The sequence below is a fragment of the Zingiber officinale genome, chromosome 4A (assembly GCF_018446385.1).
Source record: "Zingiber officinale cultivar Zhangliang chromosome 4A, Zo_v1.1, whole genome shotgun sequence".
In the NCBI taxonomy this organism is placed as follows: Eukaryota; Viridiplantae; Streptophyta; class Magnoliopsida; order Zingiberales; family Zingiberaceae; genus Zingiber; species Zingiber officinale.
Window position 1 is genome coordinate 55,562,611 of NC_055992.1, and position 15,663 is coordinate 55,578,273.

Below are 15,663 nucleotides of genomic sequence, written 5' to 3' on the forward strand. Positions count from 1 at the left end.
TACATGGCTAACGAATCTTCTTCTACTCTTTGGTATAGATTCATTGTCTCAAGTTTTACTGATGCATCTCTAGGTCGACTGAGGATGGCTTATGAACTCCTAGATGATTATCTGTTAAGGCTTCTTAACGACAATAATCAACCAGACCGTCCTCCTCTAGACTTTATAATCATCTTTCAAAGCCATATGTTGAGCAGTCTATATTTTCCTATCCCTATTTTCTTCATTGAGGTGTCACAATATTTCCATATCTTGTTATCATAACTTAGTCCTAATACCTTCCGCATTCTGACTAGGGTCATGATTCTCTTCCGCTTGCATCACATTCTACTTTCTCCCTGCTTTTTTCATTTTTTTTCTTTTACCTAAAGAAAATAAAAGACGGAACCTTCTTTTTTTGCACTCATTCTAGGATTAGTTTGACTAAGGAGCTTCCCTTATCCCACAAGGGATGGAAACTTTAATTATTTTTTTTTAAATCCCCAGATTGTAGGTGCAGCAAAGGCTGGCAAGAGGGGGGTGAATTGCCTGCACAAATTAAAACTACCCTCCTCGGATCTTTCAACTCGAAAGTGCATGTAATAGTAAATAATAAAATAACTAAAACAATAAAGTTAAACAGAAGGACAGAGAAGACCGGGAGTTAACCTGGTTACAACCAAGAAGGATGTTAATCCAGGGCGATGAAAAGTGCGCACTAGAAAAATCTCCTTCTCTGAAGGCGGAGAAGCCTTTTACACTCTAACAGCTCAGAACTATTGCTAGGAATTGATTACAAAGTTTAGGGAACAATTGATTTCTAATTCCTAGTTCCAGAGGCCTTTATATAGCCTCTGGAAATTCTATCTTGGATGTCCGAGGCGCCTCCAATAGAGGTCCAAGGCGCCTCCATCGAGAGAGTGGATAAAACTTTATTCGGAAACTCAACGTTCACTTCTGCCAGGTCCGAGGTGCCTCCAACAAGCATTGAAGGCGCCTTCAAGCTGGAGGCGCCTCCAAGCCTGATGGAGGCACCTCCAAGCTGGCTGGCAGCTTTTTCCAGCTTGCATTCTTCTTTGCTTCGTCTTCCGAAGTCCCGTTCTTTTGGGTGATTCCGACCAACCGAAATAGGGCTCACCCGAACCCAATTTCCGGCCTTCTCCTCGAGCAGTCTTCCTCACGACTTAATGTCCCTCGAACGCCGCGCACGTTCTTCTCGCCCACCAGTGTACTCTTCCGCAGCTCTCTCATCCTTCAGACGCACCGAGCCCGTCGGCTCCCTTCCCGTGCCGTCCTTCTCGCTAGCTGCGTCTTCCGCTCGACTTCCTGCGCTCCTAAGCTCCTGCACACTCATACACAAGGGTCAAACACAAAGCAGCACCTAACCAACTTGGTTGATCACATCAAAACACCACAGGATCTTACAATCTCTCCCTTTTTGATGTGCATTAACCCAAGTTCAAGTTAGGTTAAAAATAGACAAAAAGTAATTTTAAAAGAAAATTACTAAACTAACATGTTAAGCATCAGTTTGCAATAAATAAAATTGCAACTACTAAAATTTAAGAAAAAAAATTTAAAAAAATTATCTCCCCCTAGACTTGTACTAATCTCTCCCCCTTTGATCACAACAAAACGGGGTAAGAGTATGATATTTAAGTTAGAAAAATTTTGAGTAAGATGAATTTTCCAAAATTTTCTAAACAGAATGGAATTTTTCAAAATGATTTCTAAGTCAAAATTAATTTTTAGAATTTTCTAAAAAAATTTCTAAGTCAACTGAATTTTTAGAATTTTTCAAAAATAAAAAAAAACTTTCAAAGTATTATTTAATTCTAATTTAATGCTTTTTCAAAAAGTTAATTAAACATTTTATTTTAATATTTCAGCTTCCAGGTCGTGGCGAGGCACTAGACCTTCTTGGTTATTGGAGCAACAACCACTTTCTTAGACAAAACTTCATAAAGAAATTATTTGTTTAATTTTCTCTCTTGAAAGTCTTAATTAAACAAATTAATTTAGCACAGATTTCGGAACCCAATAGAGGTTCCTTCCTACAGGATTATTCAAAAATTTAGGGGGTACATATTTCTTGGGCACTCTTTTAAGTTGACCCTGATGGTTTCTAATGTACCAATTCAATTTTCCATAAATTCTAATTTTTTATTTTGGAAATTTATTTAAACATGCATTATTTTTTAATTTTTCAACTTCAATTTTTAATTTTTCATTTTCTGATTTTAGATTATCGTACATCTCAAGTGGACATGCTTTTGCTAATTTTATTTTCAATTCAGTATTTTCTTTTTCTAATTTAAACAAATCTTTAGAAAGAGATTTGATAAATTTAAACGACTGAGTAGGGGTTAGAGCACGTACCTTACTTACCTGACTCGGTGATGCTCCCCCTTCATCGTCACTTTCTTCGTCTGAAGTTCCTCCCCCTTCTTCTATGCTCATTTCTGAGCTTGACTCTTCTTCCAGCTGATGGCTTACCATTAGCGCTAACCCCGAGAGTTCTTCGAGGTCTGATTCGGAGGATGAGTCTGACCATGTCGCTTTCAGGTTTTTGTATTTGGAGGATTCTGGCTTCTTGTACTTTACCTTTTCCTTCTCTTTCTGTTTGCTCTTCAATTTCGGGCAGTCATCCTTGATGTGCCTTTCTTCGTTGCAATTGTAGCAATGGACTGTCCTTGTCTTTTGATGACGTTTACTCGACTGCGATCTAAATTTGTTAGATTTGAAAAACTTATTAAAACATCTTACCATTAACGCAACTTTGTTTTCGTCAATCGATGCGTTAGAGTCAGAAGCGTTTGTTTTTGCCTTTAAGGTAATGTTCTGACTAGTCTTCTCTAATCTATTGGGCTCTGCAACTCGAGATTCGTGAAGTTCAAAAGTGGAAAAAAAAATTTCTAAAATAATTACCTCGAAGTCCTTAGAAATGTAATATGCATCTACTAAGGACGTCCATTCTAGAGTTCTGGGGAAAGCGTTGAGCGCGTACCGGATCGAGTCCCGGATCGTTACTTCTTCTCCAAGATTGGTTAGTTGCATGATCAGCTCTTTGATCCTTGCTTGGAGTTGCGCTACCTTCTCGCCTTGGTTCATCCGGAGGTTCTTAAGTTGAGTCCGGGGGATGTCGTGCCTTTCTAGCTTTGCTTCCGAGGTACCTTCGTGAAGCTCCAGGAATTTTTCCCAGAGGTCTTTCGCGGAGTCGTAGCTTCCAATTCGACTTACCTCTTGAGGTGGCAGCACGCTAAGCAGATGGAATTCTGCTTTTCTGTTGGCGATAAAATCGGCTTGCTCCTTCTTGCTCCACGTGTTTTCTTCTTTATCTTTTGGAACTACATAGCCATATTTCATAATTAAGCAAATGCCAAATTCTGTCTTGGAAAATACCTCCATCCGGCATTTCCACATCGCGAAGTCTCCGTCGAACTGTAAAATACCGGAAAATAGAGAAATAATGATAAGGGAATTTTCCGAAATTTTTGGAAATTTTTCGGGAATTTTTCGAAGCTCGTATGGACGAGTTTACGGGGATAAAAACAGGGCTCGGAAAAACTTGTTTAAGCTACTCTGTTTTAATGAGGAAAAGTTTTAATTTCTTTTCCCTTTTTCCTTTTTCTTTTTCTTGTTTTTCGCCGTTCCTTTTCCCTCTCCCTCGCGCACCCCAGCCGCACTTCTTCCCCCGCCCGACGCCTCCAAGCCCTAATCGGCGCTCACGGCGATTTTTTTCTCTTCTCCTCCGCCCAGTCGTGCCCTAGATCGACCGCCGGCTGCAACTCACAGAGCCGAAGTCCTCCTCTGTCGACGCCGAACCCAATTCTCCCCTTCCACTTCTTCTTCTTCTCCTCTGCCCCAGCCGAACCCTACTTCCCTTATCTCTCGCGACGCCGACCTTCTCCACCCGACAACACCGCCGGGTGCTCTTCCTCCTCGCTGAGCGACATGCCGCCGCCACCACAGCCGACAGCCGGTCGCCTTTCCAGTGCCGACACTTCTCCTCTTCCCGTGAAGCCCCTTCCTCGCGTGCCCTAGCCGAGCCCTGCCGTAGCCGTGCCCTAGCTTGAAGTTGACGACCACGGTTCGATCTCTCCGGCGGCCATTGTGTTGCATTTCTCTACCCTAGCGCCGCTGCCTCCCTTGCCTAATCCTTGCTTCGTTTTTCCTGTGCTTTAGTTGTCTCTCCGGGTTGTGGACAGAGGCAAAACAGTCCGAGACCAGCATCTTGGTGACCACAACCTGCTGCCCGACACCACTGTCCATCCACTTGAGTTGGGTAAGTTTTGGAGTGGATACATTATGATCATTTGGTGTTGATTGATGTAATGGTTTCATGATCAATATTAGGATTATTAGATTTCTGTTGTAAATTGTTAGGGTTGGAGTTATAATCCAATTGGTGCATATAAGGGTTTATTGATTTTAGAAAGTTTGCCATGATATAATTGATTAACTCACAAGGAGATTGGGTTAAAAGATTTAAACATAATCTAAGGAGAATAATGGATTAACTAGGGTTAAGCAGATTTAACTTTAATTATATGGTTAATTAATAATCATCTTTGTCTGTGGCTATCTTAAATAGGTGTGTAAAATTGATTTAGCTATTTAATTTATAAGTAAGTAGCTGAATTTGTTGGTCATGGAATTACAGGACTTTGACACGAGACGAGTATCTCGATTGTCGGATTGGACCTTTTCGATTGGAGGCAGGTACTTTTGACTTATTGTCTTTGATATGCATAGTAATGAAATTAACAAGTTGCATTAATTATGTTCCTCATTTGTTTCGGTTAATCACTACCCGATTACCTGTTACCTGCTTGATTGATTGTTTGTTTTGCATTACGTGTGGTTATGTGCCTGATTACACATGCTCATAGGGGTAGTGATATAACCATGTTTCACCATGTTCAGGACATAGGTTTGATACCTTATTTGATCAGTGTACTTTGATATGATTTGTTCACTATGGTGCACATCGTTATATGTCCATAGATTGGTTTAGTATATTACCATGCTTAGTGACATTCACTATTCGCATGATTGCATGCTGTGTGATAGATTGCTCCATTATTGTCGAGCACATCTCCAGTTTCATCACTGTTCGGTGCTCCGTTGTGACGCTTATGGATAGCGTGACACAGCGTGGTAGCACGTCAGTTTGCTCTTCCGGTGCTCCGTTGGTCCGCTCATGGGTAGTGTGACGCAGCGTGTAGAACGTTAGGGACCCCTCCCCATCATCGTGTACCGGGAGATGAGAGCATTGCGCTCCCCCATTTATGATTTGGGGTAAGAGTATGTGTGTACTCCGACAGCATCCCGTTCTCTTGGACACTCATCAGGAGTAGTGATGCGGAGTGCACGGTTGTCACAGCCCTACCCACTCGGTTCCACTTTTGTTGTGAGTTGGCTGACTGACGTCAGGGGTGACCATGACATTGGCATCATATGCATGATGCATTTATTGCTTGTGTTTGTGTTTGCTGCATTTATATGCTGCATATTGTTTGGATACCTATGTTTGACATGTATACAGGTCTTCTATACCTTTCGGACTGTTTGTTCTTATACACAGGTCTTGGTTAGTACAGTTTCTCTCCTGTTTACTTCGGTTTGCATTTACCTTTATTGTGATCAGGAGACTGTACGCATGATTAGTGCTAGGTGTTATTTCCTTACTTTGCATATCAGTTGTACCTGCTGAGCGTTGGACTCACCCCGCCTCCATTGTTGTTATTTTTCAGGTTGATGCTGTCAGGAGAGAGTTCCAGTTGCTAGTCCCCTGCATACCACGAGGGCCTTTTAGATCTTTTGGTTTTCTTCTTTACTAGACCATGCTTTGAACTTGTTATGTTTTGGATACTTTGGATCTTGTATGGATTGTTATTTGTGATGACTTTTACTGGGATTTATTTTTACTACATGCCTGCCTAGATGGCAGAAGAGGTAAGTTGGTTTTATCACCGGTTTTGAGCTTTACGAGTGTAGTGGAGTAGGAATATGTTTTGAGCTTTACGAGTGTAGTTGAGTAGGGTTATTTTCGAGTCATCCTATTACTGCTCTGTTTGTCTACTATTAAACTGCGTGGTGATTGTTTTATTCTTGTTATTATTCCAGCCACATGTGGCTGAGGTATATAGTGCTTGTAGAAAAGTTTCAGATTGTCCGCCGTACAGGGGAGATGCTGCCGAAATTTCTTCGGACAGGGACTCCTCCGGGGCGTGACAATTTAGTGGTATCAGAGCTTAGGTTTTACGATCTTTGTTTTCGTATTTTGGATATTTGGGATAACCTGATACTAATTTAGTGCTATTAGAGTGCCAACTTTTGGCGATACTTGTTTGATTTTCGTGTGTTAGATTTTTGAGATTTATCTGATACCAATTTATTGGTATCACAGCGGGTTATGAAACCTATTTTTGGTGTTCTAGATTTTTGGATATCTATTTCGGTTTGTACGGATTTCCATTATGGTTATGTTTCGGACTTCCGTTTCGGATTTATATGGATTTCCGGTGATTTTCTCATTTGGAATTTTGAGGTTAATTTGGGGACTGGACAACGACGGAACATCTCCGGACGGCATATAGGTATGATGTTTATTTTATGATAGTTATGACATGTATTAGCACTTTATCTTTAGTACCTATCTGGTTGTTGTTGCCCATATTACATGTGATGGGTTAGCCACTGATCTTGGTCGACCTTAATAGAGATCAAGGATTATAGGTTTCTGGTGATTTTTCATATCATACCATCAGCAGTTTTAGCTTCTGTTACTACTAGTAGGAGATGGAGGCACATACCAGCCTCTGCTATTGTTAGCTGGGTAATGGATGATACCTACATATTCCTGTTGACTTAGCCAGTAGAGTTTTTATACTCATATCTTTTGGATATTAGGGTACCCGATACGATGAAAATTGGTCATTGGGGAGTTATCATGTTTGATCATTGTTGAGAATGATTTGAGGTTGAGGGATATTGTGAGATCAGATATTGTGATGTGTTGATTTCTAATGATTTATGAGAGTAAATGTTAGGTGGTTGTTTGCTGATCTATTACTAGATATTTGTTTTGATGATCTATTAGTGGATAACTATTTTGATGATCTATTATTTGGGTTGTCGTGTGACATAGTGAGTGTCATGTATGATATTCACAGGTTTGATGATTAAAGTTGGTGATCAGATATAGATCGGGTGCTGGAGGTTTATGGTTGAGTGTGCCTATGAGATTTTAATAAATCTGGTTAGTTGTAGTTAGTTAACAGGATGATAAAATTGATATTTGCTTCCTCTGATATTGGACTATGTGGATAAATAATGATTTGATGTTTTGAATGCTAACTTGCTCTCATGGGGAGTAGAGACTGATTCATCTGATATTATGTGGGCTGATATTTTTTAGGATAAAAATGAGAGTGTCTTGATGATCTTGAATTCTGATTTTTTTCATTTGGGTCGTACACATTTATACATATGATATTATATGGGCTGACATTTTCTAGTTTGAGTTGATGTAATTAGTGTTGAATTAACCCATGAACTGATTTAGTTATTTGACAATTTTTTTGGGGGTCAAGTTGTTACTTGCTCTGGTGTCTATAAGGATGGATCCCTTCGGATAGTTCTGTATGGATTATGGATCAATGAACTGGTAGGATTTTTGTTGTGCTACCTTTGGTTGTCATAGTTGAAAATTTTTCTGGGTCTGCTGAGTGGATACATGTATGGAACATGATATCTGGTTGATTATAATTGGATTGGTTTGTGAATCCTGGCAAAATTTTTGATCATATAACTCCATATGAATGATTAGTAATGGTTTCAGATATTGAGGATATAAATTTGATTGAAGTGTTAAATGTAACCAATTTTTCATCAATGTCAAGGCTGGATGAAAATGGTTGAGTATTGTGTCGGATTTGTGTAACGACCACCCTTCTTACTACTACTACTCTCTAAGGATGACCGTTACTTAACTACTAACTCTACTTAACCGGTATGATTAAAAATCATATGGAAACCCTACCGAAAAATTTCGACAGAGTCTCCCCTGTACCGGTGACCATATTCAACAATACATGCCACAAGCGACTGGAACACATATCAATCAACCACGCAGTATAATAAATCCAAAATAAAGAAGACAATACCACAACTCATCACACCATATCACAATTCATCTACTATGTCCTAATCACATCACAATATCATGTACTATCTCAAATACTTCTAACATAACAAAAGACAATAGAAACTAGAATAAAACTTCTTTCCTAGTCCCAAGGCTTCCATAGTCCTGTCATCACACATCCTTCGAACACCTCCTTGTCGCCTTCCTTTCTATATCTTTTCCTTTCCTGTATCTGCAGTAAGAGGAAGTGTAGTCTATAAGCAAAATTTGCTTAGTAAGCGCTATCTAACTCGCAAAATCACGAATGTGCATGTATACGAAAAGAACTAGAAACTATATGCTCTAAAAAGAAATAAAGCATAAACATAACTGCTCATGTTAAATTAATAGCAAGGAAAAACTAAGGAATCTACTCATATAATTCTAGTAGTTAATCATGCTGCTCATCTAATAGGTAAACATGAAAAACTACTCATCTACTAGATAAACATGGTAGAATAAAGAACTAAACTTACTGATTTTTAGAACTATATGAAACTTATTTCATTTGTTCTAAACTTAATCTTTGATACTTTATGTTTATGTAAAACTCGTTTTACTTGTTCAAAAACTTATACTTATAATACTTCAAAATAATAATCAACTTCTTCTTGGGCCCAGGCTTAGTACCATCTTATGCGCATTCCCTAATAGGTTGGGGTAGCGAGCCACCAATCCTAAAAGAGCAGACCTCATTCTACCAGGGACAAGACCTCGGAATTGGACACCTGGATTTGTTTAACGACAACCTCGGAAGTCGGGTACTAGCCTCTTCTTAAAAGTAAAATACTTATAATCTTAATTACTTCTTCTTTAAATGCCTTGGCATTTTAATAGGCACCTTGTGTGCCAAAAATCCCTAAAGTCTTGACTTTGGGATCTACTTAAGGCATTGACTTTTTTCTTTCTTTTCTTTATCTTTCTTATACTTTTCTTAAACTCAAAATACTGTCAGGGTATTTTTTCATATGCATCTATAAGTGAAACTCACTAGATAACACACAATCATGCATATTTAAGGGAAATCTAAAGCCTTGTACTACAATGCTTTCCATAAACTATCTGTTAGCAAATTGCACTGCTAAAGAAACTAAATACTTAACGCAAATCTACACTGCTAAAGGAACTAAATATTTAAAGCAAATATGCACAACATAGGGATCTAAACTGCACTATTGCTTAATAAAATCTGCACTCTAATACTTAATGAAATCTGCACTGCTCTTCTTAATAAAAGTCTGCACTGATCTACTTAATAAAAATCTGCACTGCTCTTCTTAATAAAAGTCTGCACTAATCTACTTAATAAAAATCTGCATACTAGCTTAACTAAAAATCTATACTGCATACTTTAAAAATAAGGACTGTTCTTGCCCAATGCATAGCATAAAAAGATCTAACCAGCAAGCTTAAGACAAGGTTGTTCCAACTAATTAAGAAAACATCAGAAACTAAATCTGAAACTAAAATATTATACTTAAATCATAATTCAAGTACCTCAGAATGAACTTGAGCTCAAAGACAGTGAAATTCAAATGAACTACGCTTGAAGTCAATGCTACAGTTGTAATAGATCACAATGTCCTGATTCAAATATCCCTAGGTGGCTATGCTAATGAGTGAAACTTCTATCCGTGACAGCTTCCATGCACTCACATTCTAGTAAAGTCTTCAGTAAAGCTATACCAAGCAATGAAAGCAACATAGTAAACCTAAAGATAATCAAGTAGATCTCGAGATAAAACTCTATCTAAATAACAAAATTTCCATCTGAAGTTGCTTCTCTTCCCAGTACTCTATATCCAGATTCCTTGATCTTCACTAAATCTACCTAGACAACCAATCTAAATTACCAAAGCCCTAGGAACCATCTTGTACAACATGTTCCGGAATCAAAGAAGCCTAACAACCATCCTGCTAAAAAAACTACTGCATACAAAGGAACTCCAATCTAAATCTTATGAAGGTAAATTCAGGTTCAATACAGCAGCAAACAAAGGAACACAAACCTAAATTCTACATGTTCCGAAAGCATGAAAGGGAGGCTAAATCCCTAACCATAGTTTCTGTGCAACACAATCCGAAACAAAGAAGGAAACTAAAACTCGAAACTAATTCTCCTGTTCTTCATGCTTAAACTAAATCAATCCTTCTCTTCTTTCTTTAGGGCTTACGGCAACAAACAAAACCAAGAAAGAATCAACAACAGAAATTAAAATCCCTAGCAGCAAGCTACAAAAATCAACACAACAGCAAGCTTCGAAATTCATGAACACAAAGATCCGAAACCTCAAATTCACAGCAACAAGGCAGAAAATCTCGGAACTACTCTTACCGCAGGTGAGTGAGCACTTACCTCGGTTCCTTGGACTCACAGCCGAAGAGGGAACGTTCTTGGGTTCAGATAACTTGAGCTCTTCTTGTGCTCACGGACCCTCCTCGACGAGAGGACCTCAAGGGTGTGAAAACCTCACAGAAATACTCCTTCGCCGGCCGCCGGAGATGCCCCAGCTCCTACTGCGGATTTTGCCCGAGAGAAGCCGCGCCGTCGAGCAAGAGAGGAGAGGTTTCGGGAGAAAGAAATTCGGGATAATACCTAAGTTCTTTTTTTTTTATAACTAGGGTTTCAATTATAACTTATATATATCTCTCCCTATATTTGTTTACAAAATACTCGCGGAAGAGTTGGTTGGCTGCAGTTTTGACCAAGTCAAGGGTCGTGGTTTTGAATCCTCAACCGAACGTTTTATTCCCCTTTTATTTAAAATGCTCCTAGCTACTGCTTATATATAATTCGCTCCATATTTGATTAACAAAACACTCACAGACCAGTTGGTTGGCTGAGTTTGGTTAAGATCTGGTTCGGGTCTGAGGTCTTGGGTTCAAAACCCGGCTTCAACACTTTTTTTTTTAAACTTCTTCCTCTTGGTAAAAATATCAAACGAACTCCAAAAATTACATAAAAATACTCTAAAAATACTCTAAAAATTTCTAAAAATCTCTAGAATTTTTCTATAGAATTTATAAATATTTTTGAATTATTTTTGGGGCTCAAAATGAGGAAATTTGGGTCATTACAATTTGGATAACATAGAAGGTAAAATAGGGAATGTCAGGTTGATTGGATTAAATATGCTGATTAGGTATATCTGTGTGGTGTATACTTGTTCAATTATGATTATTGTGGGTGTCTAGTAAATTATACCCTAGTGGTTAGGCATACGTGTCTGATTGTTTATTTGGAGGTATCTTATCGATTTAATATGAGTTCTGATATGTGCAGATGTGTTCGGTGTAATATTTGAGGTATTTTATTGATTAGATTTGATTTGTGGATGCACTTGTGTCTATTATGCTTTGTTGGAAGTATTATGTTGATATATGCACACGGGTTTGGTAGGTATTGTTGGAGGTATCACACTGATTTATACCTGTGTGATGAGTGTGTTTGGTGTGTACTAATTGGATGATTATGTCGATCATACCTATGTTGTGTGTGAACGTGTGCCAGGTGTATTGTTGGTAGCATCATGATGATTCTACCTATGTTGAATGTAGAATGTAAGTGTCTACATTATGTTATTGGTTGTATTACCCTGTCAACTAATTCTCCTATTAGTGGGTGACCAAACCACTAGGATGATGATAGAGTTGACTATGGATTTGATTTGCTTACTAGGTTGTTATACCTTTGGCTGCCCACAGTGATCTGTGGTAAAGCGACCCCAGATAGTCTCTGGTTAAATAGTTAGGTGCTTTGGGCACTTAGGTTTGTTCTCCCACATATTGAGAATTTTTTTGTGATAGAGTGTTGCTCTTACATATTTTGGATTATTGTGGTGGGGCGTTACTCCCACCTATTACGGATTGTTTGTGGTAGAGTGTTGCTCCCACATATGTGGTATTTCGTGTGATGGAGCGTTGCTCTCACATTGGAGGATTTATTCTTTGGTGATTTATATCGTTGGTGATCAGATCTGTTTATTGTCGAGGAACTTATGGATTGGGAATGTTTGTGATACGGACATTATGTGTATTGGTTTTACCATTAGGGCTTGCGGAGCCTTAGATGTTTTCATGGGCTAGATGATTTGGGTATCCCTAGGATATTGGATCAGAATTCGTTATCGTTATTGATGACGTGGTGTTTTATTCCTGATCTGAGGTGTATCACACACATCATCTTTGCATAGTTCTAGAGATTGTTTCGATGGAAACATCTATATGCGAAGATCAGTAGTGCGTATTTTGGTGGTCTTCTGTGAGATGTTTGAGACACACGGTCACCAGTAGGAGTATACCGTGGTTTCATAGGAGATTGAGGTTGTTACCGTTGGGAGTCTATAGAAGAGGTTCGCAATTTTCTTTGTTTGGCTCGATATTTCCGGAGATACGTTGAGGGTTTCTCTCGGATAGTTATGTCACTGACACGCCTGACCTGGAAAGGCGTGAAGTTCACTTGGACTGAGGATGACAAGACCAGCTTTTAGGAGCTGAAGCGGAGACTAGTGTCGGCTCTGATTTTGAATTTTTACCTTCTGGAGAGGACGGATATGTCCTCTGCACCGACGCATCTATTCAGGGTTTGAGCGTTGTTCTGATGCAGTACGATATGGTAGTCTCCTATGCTTCTCGTCGGTTGAAGGATTATGAGAAGAACTACCCTGTACATGATCTGGAGCAAGTCACCATTATTTTTGCCATGAAGATTTGGCGACATTATTTATATGGCGTTACATTTGAGATTCTCACTGACCATAAGAGTCTCAAATATATTTTTACTTAGAAGGAACTTAATCTCCGACAGAGGAGATGGATGGAGTTCCTGAAGGATTATGACTGTACGATTGACTATCACCCGGGGAAAACTAATATGGTTGCCGACGCACTTAGCAGGAAGTCCGGAGGGACTTTAGCTTGCCACTGAGTTTTATTTACAGACTTGGTTCAGAGTTTTTCCGAACTATACCTTGAGGAGCAAGGACAGACAGAGCAAGGTATTTTTGGTTACCATGGTTGCTCAATCCTCGATCAGGATGAGGATTCAGGAGGCTAGATTGGAGATCAGTATTTACGGTCCATTGGCAGCCGGATAGTTTTCGGGCAGCAGACTGAGTTTCCCCAAGATGAAGCGGGTATTATATACTTTCGAAGCAGATTGTGCGTATCTCAGTCTCATCTGGTCTTACAGGAGCTACTTCCGGAGGCTCATTGTTCATGATTTGCTGTCCACCCAGGCGGTACCCGTGTGTACCAAGATTTGAGGTGTTTTTATTGGTGGAACGACCTGAAGGAAGACATCACGGATTTTGTAGCTAGATGTCTTGTCTGTCAGCAAGTGAAGGCCGAGCATCAGAGACCTGTCGGCTTACTTCAGCAGATTTCTATTCCTAAGTGGAAATGAGAACACATTACTATGGACTTTGTGGTAGGTTTGCAGAGGACACGACGAGGCCATGACGCGATTTGGGTAATCGTTGATCGATTAACCAAATCCGCGCACTCGTTAGCGATCCAGAAGACTGATTTCCTGGATCGATTGGTAGATCTGTTTTACCTGGAGATCATCAGATCATGTGGTGTCCCGTTGACTATTATTTCGGATAGAGGCCCACGGTTCATGTCTTGTTTTTGACAGAGTCTGCAGCAGGCCTTGGGCACGCAGCTCTGTTTCAGTACAACTTTCCATCCGCAGACAGATGGACAGTTAGAGCGGACCATTCAGACTTTAGAGGATCTGCTGAGGTCATGTGTTATGGATTTCAGAGGCAGTTGGGAGGACCATCTGCCGTTGGTAGAGTTTGCCTACAACAATAGCTTCCATTCGGCTATCCAAATGGCACCGTTTGAGGCGTTGTATGGTAGACCTTGTCGGACACCCGTCCTCTGGGATGAGGTTGGAGAGCCTAGTTGTTGGGACCTCATAGAGTTCAGCAGGATGCAGAGTTGGTCTGTACTATCAGACGGAGGATGTCAGAGGCGCAGGACCACCAGAAGAGTTATGATGATAGGAGACGCAGACCACTAGAGTTCTCTGTTGGCGACCATGTATTTCTACGAGTTTCACCCACGAAAGGGGTGAAGAGATTTGGCCTCAGAGGTAAGCTAGCTCCGTGGTATATTGGCCCTTTCGAGATCTTGGAGAGGATTGGAGCGGTAGCTTACCGACTGGCACTACCACCGTCCCTATCAGGCATTCACGATGTATTCCACGTATCTATGCTGCGGAGATACGTGCCCGACCCGACGCATGTGCTGACAGATGTCTCAGTTCCAGTTCAGCCTGACGTCACCTATGAGGAGGTTCCGGTACGGATTCTCGACCGGAAAGAGCGTCAGTTGCGGAACAAGACTATTCGGCTGGTTAAAGTCGGATGACAACATCATTCGGATGAGGAGGCTACCTGGGAGCTCGAGGATACGATCCGAGCTCGATATCCCCATCTTTTTACTTGAGGTATGTGATTTAATTTACCGTTCAGCATTTATATCTGTTACCTGTTATTAGTATTTGCTGATGGTAGATACTGAAATTGGGGACCAAATTTTTATTAGTGGGGAGAATGTAAAATACCGGAAAATAGAGAAATAATGATAATGGAATTTTCCGGAATTTCTAGAAATTTTTCGGGAATTTTTCGGAGATTGTATGGACGAGTTTACGGGGATAAAAATAGGGACCGGAAAAACTTGTTTAGGCTACCCTGTTTTAATGAGGAAAAGTTTTAATTTCTTTTCCCTTTTCCCTTTTTCTTTTTCTTGTTTTTCGCCGTTCCTTTTCCCTCTCCCTCGCGCACTCGAGCCGCACTTCTTCCCCCCGCTCGACGCCTCCGAGCCTTAACCGGCGCTCACGGCGATTTTTTCTCTTCTCCTCCGCCCAGCCGTGCCCTAAATCGACCGCCGGCTGCAACTCACAGAGCCAAAGTCCTCCTCTGCCGACGCCGAACCCAATTCTTCCCTTCCACTTCTTCTTCTTCTCCTCTGCCCGAGCCGAACCCTTCTTCCCTTATCTCTCGCGACGCCGGCCTTCTCCACCCAACAACATCGCCGGGTGCTCTTCCTCCTCGCTGAGCGATGCGCCGCCGCCACCACAGCCGACAGTCGGTCGCCTTTCCAGTGCCGACACTTCTCCTCTTCCCGTGACGCCCCTTCCTCGCGTGCCCTAACCGAGCCCTGTCGTAGCCATGCCCTAGCTTGAAGTTGACGGCCACGGTTCGATCTCTCCGGCGGCCATTGTGTTGCATTTCTCTACCCTAGCGCCGCTGCCTCCCTTGCCTAATGCTTGCTTCGTTTTCCCTGTGCTTTAGTTGTCTCTCCGGGTTGTGGACAGAGGCAAAACAGTCCGAGACCAGCATCTTGGTGACCACAACCTGCTGCCCGACACCACTGTCCATCCACTTGAGTTGGGTAAGTTTTGGAGTGGATACATTATGATCATTTGGTGTTGATTGATGTAATGGTTTCATGATCGATATTAGGATTATTAGATTTCT